Raw genomic sequence first — 19,655 nt, 5'->3', positions numbered from 1 at the left:
CGCTACATAGAAGTACGTAGCAAAAACTACTCTATATTTATTTTGTCCACCGCAACTATAAAAAAGTCCGTAAATCCTTTTTTAATTTTATTTCGATAAATTTACTTATGAGATGCACCATATGTTTGAAAACTTTATAAATTAAACATACGTGCAACAAAGTTGTAACTCATTTAAAATCCTTGTTAATCGTCAAGTATAAAGAAAGTAAATATTTAACATAGGGAGTATCTAATGTTGCTGCCTTTTTCACGCTAAAATGGCACACGTAAGTTAAAATACAACTTTTTTCAATGGAGTATTAGTATTAGCCAAAGTATTGAGATTTAAACTATGTCGTTTATATTGGCGTGTGCGCAATTTTTTGCTGAATTCGCCTGTGTTGAAATCTGAAAAAAGGTCTAACTTGAGTTACAACCTTGTTCGATGGGGGTGTCGACATATTCCATAAAAATACTAGAATTTTTAACACAGCAGATAATTTATTTTTGTACCTATTTTCTCTTAAAATTGAACTACTCTCCATCTCAGTTATGTATTCTTTATTTAAACGAGAATACTGGAAAGAATTATTGGCTCCAATTCACTGGGAGCTAACGAAACAAAAGCAGAAGTATGTTTGGAAATTCTTGGTCTTGGTCTTGCACCAGTACACCTGGTCTTGGTCTTGGTCTTGGTATTGCACTCCCAGTCTTGGTCTTGGTCTTGGTCTTGCAGCAAGAGTCTTGCAAGTCTCGCAGTTACCCACTAGCATATTGCTATTTATTAATAAACAACTCACATTAGGTGGGTTTGAACCCACGATCTAAACTATCCCTGCCTATACTCTAACTAACTGGGCTATCTACCATGTCCCACGGGAGTCAGTCTGTTTCTTAATAAACGTTTGCATTTAATAACCTGACATGTGCTAAAACATGGTGAAAACACAAAAAATCAAACAAATGACATAAACTTATCTAGACTGTATTTTAAAGAACATTATCTGTCTAGAAAGGGATTGATGGACTCTCACATTAGGTATATGAAATGAAATGGAATAAAAGAGTTCTACAATTTGCCATTTATTCAAATAAAAAATAAAAAAAAAATACAAATTAAATTACAGCACAGTACGCAATAGCTTTGACACTATTATTAGTTGAAAATTTTTGTTTGCTATTAGTTGAAAATTTTAAGATTGACTTTTTTTTAACAAGAATTAATACAAAGTAATACACGCAGTTTAATTATATAACATTTATACAGAGTGAGTTTTATGTATGGAACGCCTCAAATATCTCGGAAACGACTTGAACGATTTTTATAGAATTTGGTGAGTAAAGGTCTTCTAATGCGGCCAATATTATAGTGGTAATTAGAGATTGTTACCAGATCTTGCGTTTTTTGAAAATATAATGAACTTTAGTGTTTCGAATAGAACACCCAGTATATTTTTGCATTTTGAACCATAATAACTACTAATTAATTTTCATGTAATATTTCCTATACCGAAATGCCGTAATTTCTGAGTTATTTCTATATTTATTAAAAAAAATTAAACAAATTATAAAAATCAATTGTTTCAGCCCTGGCAGACTTATTTTAGGTTCTTTGAATCATATGGAACAAAAAAGGTCTTTTGTAGTTTTTGTCTAAAGTTATTCGTTTCCGAGTTATAAACAATTTAAAACTGAAAAAAATCGAAAAATGACGACGTTCAAGGCTCAAAAACACAAGTAATAGCTATTTGTATAACAAGGGAGGAAAGTGCTACTTATCCTCCCGAGAATGAAGTTTACTGCCCGACGCGTAGCGGAGGGCAGTAATCATCCAAGGGAGGAAAAGGCACTTTACTCCCATGTTATACATATGGTTTTTCCACCTTCCTCAAATAACAAGTCATTTTTTCATTTTTACTTAATTTATTTTATGTAACTAACCAACAAAATTTATTAGAACTAAATCGAACAAGTAGGTACAATATAACTGTCAACTGTCAAATATAAGTCAAATTATTAATGTAAACATTGTTAAATCAAAATAAAAATTTACTGTTTTTTACCATTCTGCAAAATACAGAGTGTTTTATAAATAAATGTTAAAATGTATAGATACTTACGTAATAGAAAATAGATATTATACAGGGCGTCAATAAGTTATATTTCATGAATGACATATGACGTTACTTTTACTTTTCCTCCCTAGGGAGGAAAAGTACAACTTTGCTCCCTACAATCAGGTCCGGAAAAGTATACTTTCGGTAGAGGTAGGTGGAAAAAAATATTATTTTCGAAATCTCGAAGTGCCTAAAATGAAGTTTAAACTTTATTTATCAGTTGTCGATAAGTAATTTGTTTATTTCATTTTAAAAAACATTGTTTTTTAGTTTTTAATGCAGCCCGATCACCCATCCTCTCATAAGTTCTTCATTAACAATAAAAAAACAATGGCCAAATCACACATCGGCCAATATCTCTTTTTATAATAAAAATCTCTTTTTTTGAAATTTGAAGGTTTTTTAACATTTTACCGTGCGCGAATGGGCTATACATGGTAGCCAGGCATTATCTTATCTAGTGCTTTTTCAGCAAAAAATTTTGTTTGGCCGATTGATTTAATATCTAATTGCACACCCTGCAAAAAGTAGGACGTTTAGTCTTTACGATATGGATAAGGAAAAACAATTGAGTGGTTGTCCGTAACAGTGAATATGGTATTCGTATTATATTTTTATCACCTTATAGGCGACATACTTCTTTAAAAGTTTCAATGCGATATTGTTATACACATAACACAAGAAGATTATTTTATGAAAGGTTGCTATTCTCAAAATCTAGACAATTGCTCAATTGTAATTAATTTCGGAGCGAAGGCATCGTCTGATATTAGGAAAGAATGAAATATTTTATTTTTACATTGTATAATAATTTATTATGACCTCTGAGTACGTATCCAATAAATAAGTGTTCATATTTTTAATTCGGTATGTATGTTCATCGTATTGTTCATAATGCGGATAAATCCATTTTTCCAAATTTTTGTTACATATTTTTTTGTATCTCATAGTCTCTAAGCATATACCCGAACTAATATACAGGGTGTAACAAAAATACAGGTCATAAATTAAATCACCTATTTTAGGACCAAAAATAGTTCTAATGAACCTAACTTACCTTAGTACAAATATGCATATAAAAAAGTTACAGCCCTTTGAAGTTACAAAATGAAAATCGATTTTTTCCAATATATCGAAAACTATTAGAGATTTTTTATTGAAAATGGACATGTGGAATTTTTATGGCAGGAATATCTTAAAGAAATATTATAGTGAAATTTGTGCACCCCATAAAAATGTTATGGGGGTTTTATTCCCTTAAACCCACCCAAACTTTTGTGTACGTTCCAATTAAATTATTATTGTGATACTATTAGTTAAATTCAATATTTTTAAAACTTTTTTGGTTCTTAGTATTTTTTCGACAAGGCAGTTTTTATCGAGTTACGGCTTCTTTTGTAATATGTTAACGTAGAGATTTTATGGGGGTTTTGTTCCTTTAAACCTCCCAAATGGTTGTGTACGTTCCAATTAAACTATTACTGCGATACCATTAGTTAAACACAGTGTTTTTAAAACATTTTTGCTTCTGTGTATTTTTTCGATAAGGCACATTTTATCGAGATATGACTTCTTTTTTAATATGGTTTAAAATATACCTAAATATGTAAATCATAAATAAATTTTCCTACTATTATCAAGTCTCCATAATCGTACTTATATTAGCCATATCACAGATGAACATAACATATATGTGGCCATATACAAATGTGTGGTGGATTTGACAAATAATATGCAAAATATTTCGACAAATACTGACTTTTCGAAAAAGTACCAAGAGGCAAAGAAGTTTTTAAAGCATTGTGTTTAACTAATGGTACTACAATTATAATCAAATTGAAACGTACGCAAAAGTTTGGGGGGGGGGGGAGTTTAAAGTAACCAAACCCCCATAAAATTTTTATCGGGTGTCTAAATTTCACTATAATTTTTTCTTAAGATACTACTGCCTTAAGAATGCCACATGTTCATTTTCAATAAAAAATCTCCAATAGTTTTCGATATATTGGAAAAAATCGATTTTCATTTTGTAACTTCAAAGGGCTGTAACTTTTTTTATGTGCACATTTGTACTAAGGTAAGTTAGGTTCAATCGAACTATTTTTGATCCCAAAATATGTGATTAAATTTATGACCTGTATTTTTGTTACACCCTGTATTATTCCATAAAACGACACTCAAGCTGCAAGACGCAAGAGTCTCGCAGGCTTGGTCTTGTTCTTGCTCAAGTCTTGCACGGTCAGTCTTGGTCTTGGTCTTGCTAAAATAAGGCGGTCTCGGTCTTGGTCTTGGTCTTGCTAAAACGCAAGAACAAGACCAAGACTGCAAGACCAAGACCGATTTTGGGCAACACTATCTCTGTTCCACCATAAAACGAACCAAAATTATTTATTGCAATCTATTTTGTGTGACTAAGAAATTAAACGGAATATTCGGGATATATGTCTTAAATAATTATTTTGGAACTTTCTTTGATTGTATCGGAGACGCTAATTTTGCTTTGAATCGTATACAGGGTGTTTCATACAGTACTTTGACTGGGCTTTGACCCACATATTTTTGTATAATACTATCTTGGTGGTTAGCATGTACATTGCACGTAAGCACTGATGATGACTGGTAAACCAGTCGAAAACTAGTTATGTGAATTTGATGTGGCCCTTTTGAGGGTTTTTAAATATACCTTTTATACAGGATTTTACTGTTTTTTGTATTACATGGTATACAGCCAACTACAGGAAAACTTTTTCCTTGTGGATTTTTTATCCAAATAAAAATTCACCGTAATTAAATTCTGCATAGACACGTGTTTTTCCCGATTTACTTCGACGAAAATGTTCCGCAGAAAATCTTTAGTTTTCAACTAAAATTTTAGATAAGTAATCATATTATCGATAATTAAATAACTTGGTAAAATAAAAGCTTCCTTCGTACAGATAGGAAATTGAAGACACAGTTTAGCAACAATTGAATTGTTAATTAAAAATTTATGGTCGCTATAATAACCACAATAGTTATAATACATAAGAATAACTATGATTTTTGTATAAAAAGACAATTTACCTATCTAATGTACTTTAAAGAATTGAAATTAGACTATTTAAGCGGCCTCAGGAATATTTTAAAATTATAAACAATTTTTTGGCTTATAAACAAATAGAATATCTCTGGAAATATAATTAAATTAAATCATGAAAACGGCATTGGAAAAAAAACGGCAGGACGCTTCTTTTAAAAGCAAAAACGTTTAATTGTGATGAGTGGTTCCTGAGATACAACCGGTCAAAGTTGACCGGCATTTACGGCAAAGATACAATAGGATCATAATTTTCTAAACATCACCTTTTTATTTTTATCTTCTTTCTCCACACCAATTTTCGTATCTTTAAAATACTCATAACATATATTATTCAAATAAAAACTATCGATATTACCAGTGAAAATTGCCAAAAATAGCAAAATTCCAATCAAAAATTAGGTTGGAAAAAATGTAATCTCAAAGTTTAAAATCGGTATACGTTAAAAATCGTTTTAAAAAAATGCATTTTCTCGGCTTCCCATGGAGCAGTTTTCTTCATTCTTTTTTTGTTTCCAAGTAACTCGAGTAGAGCCATCTAGGGGTCTCCAACTTCTTGAAAATTTCAAGATCTTGTCTTGATCTTGTCTTGATTTCAAGACAAGAAATAATTTTAGATTTCAAGACAAGACAAGAAATTATATATCAATAGCAAGATTTCTTGTCAAGAAAACAAGAAATCTTGAAATATCTTGACTAATAATGAAAACTCTAAAACGTATTCATTTGTGAAAAAGATAAAATTATTTTATAATAACATATTTTATATATAACATACTTTAAATGTAATAACATATTTTAATTTATTGAACACATTTTTTGCTAAAACGATTTACAAAAATGTAAATTAAAAATAATAAATAATGATACATACCTAATACTGTTAAAAATAAAATTGCAAACTAGATTTTATTTTAAATAACAAATTGAGCACATTTTTAAATCGGAATTGATAAGCCATGAATTAAGGCAAATAACACTTCTCATGGAGTCAACGCCTAGTAGATTTCTTGGCTTTGTTATTGTTAACCCTTAACTGGTCCGGTACTGTAGCAGTAGCGTAGCTGGTCCGGCGTCGTCTGCGAAACTACTGTTTTTAAGAAAGCCAAACAACACTCAAAAATATTTTTTTTTATATAAATAAATGTTACAAACATACCTTGATATGTTTATATAAAAGTGAACGTATTAGATTTGGGCGTTATTTGGGTTAAGGAAAAAATATTAAAATAAAACTGAAATCCGCACAAATATTTGTGAAAAAGTACATAGTTTTGTAAAGTAAATAAAAAAATATAAAAAACAACATGAAAAACAAAATGTATTGCTGGGATAAATGTTCAAACTGCACACTAAACAAAAAACTAGGTAAAATAAAAATCGATCAAAAATGTTTGTTTCCAGCATCAGTCAAACTTTACCTATTTTATATGCAATTTTTACATAGGTAGTGGTTTTGTACATCCCAAACAAACAGGTTTTTTGCAACGCAAGCAGAGGTATTTTGTCATCCTGCGCTTTCTACAAGGACATAAACTGCAAATCGTGCGTTTTTCTAAAATAAGAACATCCTCTTGTTCTTCTTGAACTCTAAGTATGAACACAGAAAAGTGACATGAACGGTCCAGCGTCGTCTGAGAAACTACTCTCAACCTAACTGTTGTGATAACTTTTTAGGAACTGAGAGAAACTTATCTCAAATACACCCACTTGTCAAGCTCCAATAGTTTAAGGATTAGATAGAACGACTTGCCTGTGGGCGGTGCCAATTTCCAATAGAAAATAATCAAAATTATTGAATCGTCTGTCAAACGACGCCGGACAGCTACTCTTGAAAATAGCATTTCCGCAGGTACAGATGTTGCTGGCGTTCCGAGAAAATCCTTGGCCATTTTCGATAATGACGGGTAGATATTTTCGTGTCTTCTCCACCAATCAAGTATATTTTCAGACCAGTACATATATTCTGACCTAGGCTCATTTATGTATTTTTAAATTTCATACTTACAAGATTGTAAGTTATTATTGTCAGCGTTCTTAAGAAATAGGTAAGTAATATCTAAATTAAATTCGTTATCTTCTTTTTTCAGACTAAGTGTTGGCTCTGGTATTGGATTCTGTAGATCATTCTGGGATTTATTGAAATAGTAAGCTTTAAATAATTCTTCAAATTATCGTACTGCCTCTGATTGTAGAAGCTTTCTCCAAGATGAAGAGGAAAATATCTCTACTTTATGCCGGAGATCCAAAATAAGAACTATATAGTATATCCAATTAGTTTTGTTATAGTTTTTCAGTATTTTATTTCTCGCAGCTTGAATGAAGTAATTTAATTACTCGTCAGTAGTTTCTCTATCAATTTAATTATCAAGTTAATGAGACCAATATTCCCAGTTTGTCTAAGAGTAAGTTTACTCCTTCTTCTTCTTTAAGTACCGTGCCCAAATTTTTAGGCGTAGGTAGCTTCCATAACCATTTGCCGATATCGTTCTCGATCTTGTGCGGCATGTAACAATTGATCTGCTGATAAGCCAGTCCATTGACGAAGGTTTCGGAGCCATGAATATTTCTTTCGACCAATTCCTCTTTTTCCGTCGATCTTTCCATTGAGTATTAACTGCAGCATCCTGTATCTGCTACCTCTCATTATATGCCCCAGATATTCAAGTTTTCTCTTTTTTATCATCTTCATTAAGTCACCTTCGCCTTGACCTACTCTGTTTAAGACTTCTCTGTTTGAAATGCGTTGAACCCAAGATATTCTGAGAATTCTACGATACGGCCACATCTCAAAGGCTTCTAATTTGTTCATCATGTTAACCTTCATGATCCAGGTTTCACATCCATATAGTTTACTCCAATTACCACCAATGGGATTGTGCAATATTTTTCCCCTTCGAGCCTTCGAGTATTGAAGACAGTGTTTTAAAGCTTCTCAGATACTGACAAAATTTACTGATCAGAACCCATTCTTTAGCACGTGTTAGCCGTGTTAGCATGCAACGCAATAAAAAGGTCGGGGAATCACCGGACCAAGTAATCAAAAAATTTCAAGATCTTGAAATTTCTTGAGTCAAGACAAGATATAAAATGTCAAGAAAACGTCAAGACAAGATTTTTTTAAATTTCTTGATTTTTTCTCAAGACAAGACAAGAAGTTGTTGTCAAGACAAGAATTCTTGCCTTGTCGACCCCTAGAGCCATCTAACTAACGCATTATTCAATGTCAAACTTGCCTTTGTTGTGTTATAATAGATTAATTTATTTATAAGAAAAGAAAACTACATCTTTTTTCCAGTTGTAGACTTTTTTTAGATAAACTTACTACAAGTGTACCTTTTAATGTTAAAAACACAAATATTCTCATTTGAAAGCTGTATAATTATTTAAACAATCTTTATTTAAACAAATTAAAAATGGTGTTATAATAAATAAATTAATTTATTTTAACAAAAAAGAGCCACTTCGACATTTAATAATGCGTTAGTTAGATGGATCTACTCGAGGTACTTGGGAACAAAAAAAGAATTAAGGAAATTGCTCCATTAGTCCTGTCGCCAGTGGGGGTACAACGGCCTCCTTAATTCAGATGGACTTACCCAAGTTTTTTTTATGTATTTTGACCCGTAGAACACGAATTTTTTGGGTAACAGTCGATCCGGATGTCGATAAGATTGTTATAAACAAAGAACTTGAGGAATCACATAACAGCGATTTTTGCAAAACAAAACAATTTTTTGTATTTTTTGGGTCATTCTAAGCAAAAAATGTTTTTACAAGTTTTTTCGTAGGATGCATAGTTTTCGACATAAACGCGGTTGAACTTTCAAAAAATCGAAAAATTGCAATTTTTGAACCCGAATAACTTTTGATTGAAAAATAAAAAAGCAATTCTGCTTACCGCATTTGAATGTTCAAGTCAAATTCTATCGGTTTTGATTATTTTCATTGCTAAAAATTAATTTTTTTATTGTTAAATAAAGCTATAAACACATAGTGATTGAATGATGTTTTCAATGCATTTCTCATTTGAAATCGAACGAGTAGGCGCGCATACATAATTTCTACGTAGATTACGTACATTAAACGCATTGGGCACGGGAAACACTATGTGTTTATGGCTTTGTTTAACAAATAAAAACTTAACTTTTAGTTATGCAAATAATCAAAACCGATAGAATTTGACTTGAACTTTCAAACGCAGTAAGCAGAATTGTTATTTTATTTTTTAATCAAAAGTTATTTTGTTCAAAAAGTGCAATTTTTCGATTTTTTGAAAGTTCTACCTCGTTTATCTCGAAAACTATGCATGCTACGAAAATACTTGTAAGACCATTTTTTGCTGAGAATCGCCCAAAAAATCCAAAAAGGTTTTGTTTTGCGAAAATTCGCTGTTATAAAATTCCTCAAGTTCTTTGATTATAACAATCTTATCGACATCCGGATCAACTGTTACCCAAAAAATTCGTGTTCTACGGGTCAAAATACATAAAAAAACTTGGGTAAGTCCATCTGAATTAAGGAGGCCGTTGTACTCCCCTGGCGACAGGACTACATGGGAAGCCGAGAAAATGCATTTTTTTAACGTATACCGATTTTGAACTTTTAGATTACATTTTCTCCAACCAAATTTTTTATTGGAATTTTGCTATTTTTTGGCCATTTTCATTCGTAATATCGATAGTTTTTATTATAATAATATATGTTATGAGCATTTTTTTAAAGACATGAAAATTGGTGTGGAAAAAGAGGACAAAAATGAAAAGGTGATGGTTCAAAAATTATGATGCTATTGTTTATACCTTTGCCGTAAATGCCGGTCAACTTTGACCGGTTATATCTCAGGAACCACTCATCAAAATTAAACGTTTTTTCTTTTAAAAGAAGCGTCCTGCCGTTTTTTTTCCAATACCGTTTTCATGATTTAATTTAATTTAATATTTCCCGAGATATTCTATTTGTTTATAAGCCAAAAAATTGTTTAAAATTTTAAAATATTCCTGAGGTCGCTTAAATAATCTAATTTCAATTCTGTAAAGTACATTAGATAGGTACAGTGTGTTTTTATACAAAAATCATAGCTATTTTTATGTATCGTAATTATTCTGGTTATTATAGCGACCGTAAATTTTTAATTAACAATTCAATTGTTGCTAACCTGTTTATTTAATTTCTATAGGCTTCTGGAATTATAATCTGTAAGATGAGTGCTTTTATTTTACCAAGTTATTTAATTATCGATAAACAATTACTTATCTAAAATTTTAGTTGAAATTAAAGATGTTGGAAAAACCCGCATTTTCCGGGGAAAATTTTCGTCGAAGTAAATCGAGAACAACACGTCTCTATGCAGAATTTAATTATGGTGACTTTTTATTCGAGTGTTTTGGTGTAAATTTAAAATCTTTGAAGTTATAGAGCAAAAATTGAAAAAAAAACACGATTTTAGGGCGCCATTTTGTTTATAAAAAAAGTAGCGCACTATATGCGGACTTTGCATACCTAAATTATTAATATGTATATACAACCATATGATTCGATTCCAGCAATAAAATTGCTGGTAAATAACTTTTCCCAAAACTGCTTATTCTCCGATAGTCTGCCCAGACTATTAATCAAGATATTATTATCGACTATTTATTCTAATTGACAGTTTTAAAGAACTCTTCAAGCATAATAACAATAATATAAATACAAGTCTTCATCGTATTGCATCTAATGAGAAAAAGTATTAAAATGATAATACCAATAACCAGAAATATTGCTCCGTTATATTTTAAAGTTGTATTTAGATTGGGCCAATGTATAGGAACATTTCCATGGAGTTTGGAAAAAACGAAAATAGGCAACATTTTACAAATTTTATTTGCTTTAATAATGTGTTCATTTTTTGCTTCAATACACTACCAATTGCATAAGAGTATTAGAATTTTTAACACAGCAGATGATTTCTTTTTGTTTTATTTATATTTTGTGTCCAATTTGACTTACTATCTCTCTCAATTCTGTATTCCTTATTTAAACGAGGTGACTGGAAAAAACTATTATCTCAAATTCATTGGGATCTAATGCAACAAAAGCAGAAGTTTGTTTGGAAATTTTACAGTACTTCTTGCTAGTCATCATTCTTGTAATAATACTTGGAAAGTTACATTTGGAGAATTGGATTGGAGTACTTGTATATACACGAGTGCCCACATTTTTGTATATTTCGAAGGGATTATTCAAATTATTGCTTTTTGGAGATGGTCGATATTATTAATCTAAATCAGAAATATTTGTTTAGTGAACTTATAAACCAAGTTAAAAATCAGCTTCGTTTTAGGCGTTGGGATCTATATGCCACCATAAAACGGACCAAAATTATTTACTGCGATATATAGGGTGAGGCAGATAACTGGCCTATTAGAAATATTTAGAGAACTAAAGGCAACAGAATCATGAAAATTGGAATGAAAGGGTTTTGAAGGGTGATCTATTTAATGAAAATATTTTCATCAATTTGCCACTTCCGGTTATACCGGAAGTTGCTTAAAACTTTGTTTTTTTAAATGGGACACCCTCTATATTTTTACATTTTTAGATTCTACTCGATGTCTTCTTTCTTAAAATATGCGGTTTTGTAATGTTATACGGGGTAGTTAAAAAGCTAATTACGGTTTTTTATTAATTTCGTAGCAACTTTCACACTCTGTAGAATTGTAGAAGTTGGATATCAAAAACTCTATTTATGTTAAAATGATTTTAAATATAGTCAACTATTATTAAAAATTATTGGTATAGCTAAATGTTAAATTTTAGCATACAGGGTTGGTCTAAACTCGGAATGAGAATTTTCTGAATTTTCTTAAATGGAACACCCTATATTTTAGTATTGCAATGAAAAGACATTTTATGGTACTTTTTTATTTCTTAAGCATTCCCTATACCTAAATGCTTTAATTTGTGCTTAATTGTTAATCGCGCCAAGAATGTTAACTACATAGGTATTTTGATAGCTCAACCATTATTTGCAATTTTAAAGATCAGTCAAGATTAATATGTATTTATTTCCGAAAAATTATTTGTGATTGAATATTTTCACGGCCAATCTAATAGAATTTCACGTATTTTTTGTTGAAATTGATGTTTGGCTTGAATCACCAATAACTCACAAATTAAAGCAGTTAGGTATATTAAATGCTTAAGAAATAAAAAAGTAGCATAAAATATCACTTAATTACGATAATAAAATATAGGGTGTTCCATTTAAGAAAACTCAGAAAATACTGTTTCCTAGTTTCGACCAACCCTGTATAGTACAATTCAACATTTCGCTATACTAACAATTTTTAACAATAGTAGACTGTATTAAAAATCATTTGTACATAAATAGAGTTTTTGATGTCAAACTACTACAATTCTACAGGGTGTGAATGTTACTAGGAAATTAAGAAAAAAAACGTTATTATCTTTTAAACTACCTTGTATAACATTACAAAACCTCATCTTTTAAGAAAGAAGACATCCAGGAGAATCCAAAAATGTAAAAATATACAGGATGTTCCATTTAAAAAAACGAAGTTATAAACCACTTCCGGTATAACCGGAAGTAGCAAATCGATGAAAATATTTTTATTAAAGAGATCACTCTTCAAAACTCCGTCATTCCAATTTTCATGATTCTGGTTCCTTTAGTTCTCGAGATATTTCTAATAGGACTTTTATCTGCCTCACCATGTATACTTTGTGACTAAGAAATTAAACAGAATATTCGGGATATCCGTCTTGAATAATTATTCTGCAACTTTCTTCGATTGTATAGGAGATGCTAATTTTGCTTTAAATTGTTTATATCAGAAAAATGACAAAAAAATTTCAAGATCAATAACGCAAGAATTTCGAAATCAAGTCGAAACTGTTGCTTTATTTATGATGGTTAATTCTGATAAGTAATTCTCAGTTTTTCGACAAACGTGTTTAATACATTACCGCTCAGAGATATATTAATAGATAAATCATCATCATCAACCCGTACGCGCCCACTGCTGGACATAGGTGTCCCTCAGCTCTTTCCATCTGTGTCTGACCACATTTTGTGATGACCCAATATATTTTTAAAAACTAGTTCTCGATATTTTTGACATTTCTGAAAGGTATTCTCGCTATTTTTGACATTTCAAAAATTTTGTTGTATATTCTTCATCTTCTTTTAGTGCCTATTCGTTTCGAATATTGGCGATCATTCTGGCTGTAACTATTTTATTAACTGATGCTTTAAATAGACTAGTTGTTGTTGTGGAGAACCATTTAGTCAGATTCTTTAACCATGATAATATTTTTTACCCAGTTCCTTGCTTTCCGAATACTTTGCCTTGAAGGATTACCTTCAGTAACCTTTGCCAGATTTTGTTTGTATTTCTATAAGATACAATGTTTGATATTTACACTTTTTTGATTAAATGCATATTTTTCGAGTTCTTCGTCAAAAACCTTCTAAAAAAGTCGATTTTTTCGTCTAATCATTGTCACGTTCAACTTCGAATACCTCGAAATATTAGTTTTACGAAGAAAACGTAAAGAACATTTGTTTCTTAGAATTACTTTTACATCTATTTCTATGGTTAAAATGTAATGAAAAATTCCCACCCCCGAGATGGGGTGGCAACCACCCCAAGGTTTTAGCATACAGCAGCATGATATAGAAAATAATCCTTGGGCTATTCCCACCTTCTGTGAAAATTTCAACTAAATCCATGCTGGACGAAAAAATTGCGAGCCAAAATGCTTCATTTCCTGGCCTATCAGTAATTAGTAAAACTAATAACTTTTAGATAACATAAATAGATAAACTTTAGATAACATAAATAGATAACTTTTAGATAACATAAATAGATAAAACTTTTAGATAACATAAATATTTAACTACCGAATAGTCCAGACTGTATCGTCATCCCCGTTAGGTAAATTATTCCGATTCGATTTTTTTGCACAAACTTATTCAGAAAGATGTCCTTATAACTAATATACAGGGTGCCAGGCGGTATAGTGGTCGAAAAGTTGTTTAAACAATTTTTTTTTAAACAAATTCACCAAAATAATTTATTCACTTCAAACATTTCTTTTTCGATTATTTGGGCCATTCTGAACAAATCATTTGATCCATGCGTTATTCCGATATTAACATATGTGGCACAAACATGGACAATCACAAAAAAGAATATGAACATACTCAGAGTCACTCAACACGCAATGGAAAGAGCAATGCTTGGCATATCACTTAAGGACAGGAAAACAAACACATGGATAAGACAGAAAACCAAAGTCACCGATGTGGTACAAAAATCATTAAAATTGAAATGGGAATACGCTGGACATGTAGCTAGGAGCGATCTAAACAGATGGCACAGAACAATTCTAATCTGGAGACCATACCAACACAAAAGACTCAGAGGCAGACCTCCTATGAGATGGACAGATGATCTGAAACTGACTGCGGGGAAGAAATTGGCTACAAGTAGCGTACAACAAAAAACAATGGAAAGGAACACTTGAAGAGGCTTATGTTCAGATGTGGACGTAAATGGCTAGACCATTGACATATAACAGGACGACATATAACATCCTCTTATATGTCATTGGGCTAGACGAAGAAGAAGAGCAAAAGAGGTCTCTTGTGATTTTTCTCCAAAATTGATTTATACAGGGTGTTTCATTAATAATTGTCCATATAGTAACCGGAGACACCTTAGCACAAAATACGAAGATTTAACCCAAAACATTTAAATAAAATGTGGTCCCTTACTGAGTTACAGGGTGTTTTATCTAAAAATTTAAAAAACTATTTTTGCTCCGCATTTTAAAATTATTCGACGTATCCTTTTCATACTTGGCAGAAAGTGCGACTACTATACACCCTACTAAATTATGATAAACAAACGTTTCTAGCTGCTACCAGAGGCGTACGACAAGGGATAGTGAATGGTTGACCCTTCTCAAATTCTACGCCACTGATGGAATTACTATTTTAGTGCCATTTTTAAATTCTCCAATACTTTCTACGTAAATAATATACTCCTCATTGGTAACGTTAAAGTCATTAGTTTTCGAGATATTTGACGTTAAATATGAAACGGCACAGTTATTTTGATTAATTTATGATATGATTCATATGATTAACATTTAAAAAGTATTTGTACCCAGTACTTTAAAACTATTTAGAGTACCCTTATCATACTTGGCAGAAAGTGTAGGTACTGAACACCCTACTAAATTAAGATAAATAAACGTTTCTAGCTACTACCAGAGGCGTACGACAGGGGATAGTGGCTGGTTGACCCTTCCCAAATTCTACGTCACTGACGAAATTGCTATTTTAGTGTAATTTTTTGATTTTTCAATACTTTTTATGTAAATAATATACTCTTCATTCGTAACGATAAAATTATTAGTTTTCGAGATATTTGAAACTAAAAATGAAGCGACACAATACATTAATCAAAATAACCGTGTCGTTTCATTTTTAACTTCAAATATCTCGAAAACTAATAACTTTATCGTTACGAATGAAGAGAATATTATTTTCATAGAAAGTATTGGAGAATACAAAAATTGAACTAAAATAGCAATTCCGCCAGTGGCGTAGAATTTGGAAAGGGTCAACCATTCACTTTCCCCCGTCGTACGCCTCTCGTCATAGATGGAAACGTTTGTTTAACATAATTTAGTAGTTTGTACAGTACCTATACTTCCTGCCAAATATGAAAAGGATAGGTCGAATAGTTTTAAAATGCTGAGCAAAAATAGTTTTTAAATTTTTAGATAAAACACCCTGTAACTCAGTAAGGAACCACATTTTATTTAAGTGTTTTAGGGTAAATCTTCGTATTTTGTGCCAAGGTTTCTCCAGTTACTATATGGACAATTATTAATGAAACACCCTGTATACGCGATTTGAAATTTGAAAAGCGCGAAAATAGCCATTTTCAAGGCTTAATAACTCGGTTAAAAATTATTATTATGAAAGTCAGAAAGTGATCAAATCCAAGTTTAAAGCTCCCCTTACAAGATTTTAAAGAAATTTGTGTCATAATTGTATTACTAAGCGGGTATTTTACTTTATCGTACTATATACGTAGTATAGTATAATATTACTTTATCGTACTATATACGTAGTATAGTATAATAGATAAAGTTATAGGATCGTGCAAAAAAATTTTTTTCAGATTTCACTTTTTTCCGACGTTTTGAGTCCCCCTGAGTCTAAAAAGCAAATAAAAAAAACATGTCGGAAGTATGTACGTACGTACGTACGTACGTATGTACGTACGTATGTCGCCCCGCCCAGCAAAAACTACTGGACCGATTTTGATAAAATTCGGTATGAGTAAGTTTAAGAGAATTTTGTCGAGAAACTAAGCTTTTAAAAAAAATCTCTCAAAGGGGGGCCGAAATAGGGGGGTTATTTAGGGCCCATTTTTGCAAATTTTGACAGAAATAAATGAAATTCAACTCAAAGTAAGCTCATCGATAGGTAAATAAAAGTACGGAATTTGACATTTCCAAATTCAAAATGGCGGCCAACATGGCCGACCGCCCCCCCGACACATTTCCCTATCTATCTAAAAAGTTTTTGAAGATAAGTTTAATTTGAAAAAGTCGTTATATAGCCTAAAGATGGGGCTATAAGAAAGATGTTATCGTTTTTCAGAAAAAGTTACGGGTTGCCTATATTTAAGGGGTCAAATTTTGACATAAATTTGAACTAGATTTTCTCAAAAATGGCTCCAAGGAATTTTTTTATTTTTTGATATATTTTTGATATCCTATCAGTAAATTGAATGACATTAGTCATATATCTTAACTCCCCATAGGAGGGGAGTTATGAATTTTTTATAAAAAAATATTCGAGTTCCCGTAACTTCCTTCTTAATAGAAACTAAAATTTGAAATTTTGCAGACATATATGGTATTTTATTATCTATTATCACAATAAATTTTACCAAAAACATGGCTTCCGGTTGAACCGGAAATGAATAAAAAATCTTAATTTTTTTGATACGCCCTGTATATTTTAACATATTTTGAAAGAATGCAAAATTACCTTTCCAATGACATCAAATTTATTGCTGTAGCTCAAAAACTCGAAAAGTTACGGTAAATAGAAATTTTGCTATAATCTTATGTGTGTCCTCTCTCACGCGTTCATAGCAGAGCATTATTGTAGAGCAGTCAATGAGGGTATTTGGCTCCGAATTCCATCCTACTACATTGATGTACTTGATATTTTCACAGTAAGTAGGGAATAGCTCAAGAAACAAAATCTACCCTATATACTATGGCGCTTTTATCTTGGGGCGGTTCCTACTTCTTCAAGGGGGTGGAAAATTTGTTGGTCAAAATAAGCACGGAAGTGGCTGAAGAACCTATTTCTAAGCAAAAACTGGTCTATACTTTTTTTTGAGAACTCAATACTTTTTGAGTTATGCGTAGTTGAAAATTGGCCATTTTCATTGAAAAATGACACCTTTTCGGACGGATTTTTTGTGAATACCTTAAAAACTATGCATCGAACTAAAAACTCTATATAAAACATTTTTTAGATTATAAATAATAAAGAGATTCGTTCCTTCGTAAATGTTCTATTTATAATACAAAAAGAGATATGGTAGGTGAAAATAGTTTGTTTTTTGGTGCATGCTCAAATTGGTGTATTCAACTTGAAATAACAGAGGAACGGTAGGTTTTAGGTGTATAATGCTACCAACACCTTTTGTAGTGTTTGAAAAGGCCTTTAAAACGAGCACCGTTAAATGTCGGTTACTTACAGACTAAGCGAGATATGGTGCAAAAAATATAATGACTAATGTACTTTAAGGAAAAATGAAAAGTATATACATTTAACTCCCCATCCACCATAATTTAAATGCATTGTTTTTCTTCTCAATACCTTTTAATATAGTGTTATTTCTACTTTCAAAAAGTTAAACGGGTTTAAAATGAATGGTTTTTTTAAAAAATGTGATCAAATTATAGAATGAATTTTTAAATTTTCTTAAAAATCTTCCTTTTTCTCCATGTAATTCGAAAATAAAAATATTTCACCCCTGAGAAGTGGTGGGAACTTCCCCCATGATAAAAGCGCCATAGTATATAGGATAGACTTTGAATTAGGAGATTGGGCTACTCCCAAAATTTCATTAAAATCCATGCAGTAGGATAGAATTTGGAGATAATATCTTGTTCTTAATCTCGCGCATTGACTGGCGTAATCGAAATAGAATGAAATGCAAATATTGTAAACTATTAATTCTTCAGAAAAATGAACTAATTTGAAATGAAAGTATGACTATAATATTCTATTGATTTATGCAATAATCTACACATCTATAGTGTGTCCCCGAAATATGGCATCGAACATTTTCTCAAATGCAGGAATTAATGATGCGTAGAACCATAAAATACTTTTAAGTACAGTAGGTGTTTCTAAAATATCAAAATAACGAGTAACTTTGTTATTTTTATAGAATGCCAATATCTAGTACCATAACGATAATAGATCGGCACGATAAAGTTCTCGGGCGGCCCTTCCGTCCAGCGTTTTTTAATTATTAGCTAAGCGCATATTAGGCGGCCGTCAATGGTGAGTGCGAAAGAGATGCACCATTCCGGCCGTCCAATGCCCGAATCCTAAAAAAAATCGAAAGATCGAAAAATCTAAAAAAAGTTGTTCGAAGTGAAAAAATTGTTTGTGTGAATTTGTTTAAAAAAATTGTTTAAACAATTTTTCGATCTCGGTACCGCCTGGCACCCTGTGGATTTGTCATAAGGACCTCTTTTTGAGTAAGTTTGTGCAAAAAAATCGAATCGGAATAATTTATCTAACGGGGGCGACGATACAGCCTGGACTACTATCTAAACAAATGATAAAGCGATGATCACTTGTTCGCGGTCTAATTAGGCATGATGACAATGTCTCATAATTAATTCAACATTAGGATATTATTATCGACTGTTTTAACTGACAGTTTTAGACAGCCATTCAGTTATAATAAATAATAAAATAAAAATATAAGTCTCCGTCATATTATTTAGAGTTAAAGAGAAAAATATTAAAATGTTTTTACAAACAACGGGAACTGCTCCGTTAAATTTTAAAGTTGTATTTAGATTGGGCCAATGTACAGGAATATTTCCATGGAATTTGGAGAAAAGAAAAATGGGCAACATTTTACAAATTATATTTGCTTTAATAGTGTGTTTATTTTCTATTACACTATATTACTTATTCCATAAAAATACTGGTGGGTATCACATGGCAGATATTTTCTTTTTCTGCGCATTCTGTGTTCAAATTGAGTTAATACCTCTTTCAATTCTGTATTCCTTAAGTAAACGAGGAGACTGGAAAGAATTATTAGCTCGAATTCATTGGGGTCTAATACAACAAGAGCAGAGGTTGGTTTGGAAGTTCCTAAAGTACTTCTTCCCTATCATCATTCT

Source organism: Diabrotica virgifera, chromosome 4 (genome assembly GCF_917563875.1).
Source record: "Diabrotica virgifera virgifera chromosome 4, PGI_DIABVI_V3a".
In the NCBI taxonomy this organism is placed as follows: Eukaryota; Metazoa; Arthropoda; class Insecta; order Coleoptera; family Chrysomelidae; genus Diabrotica; species Diabrotica virgifera.
The sequence above is the reverse complement of the archived record's forward strand: the minus strand, read 5'-3'. Positions refer to the sequence as shown.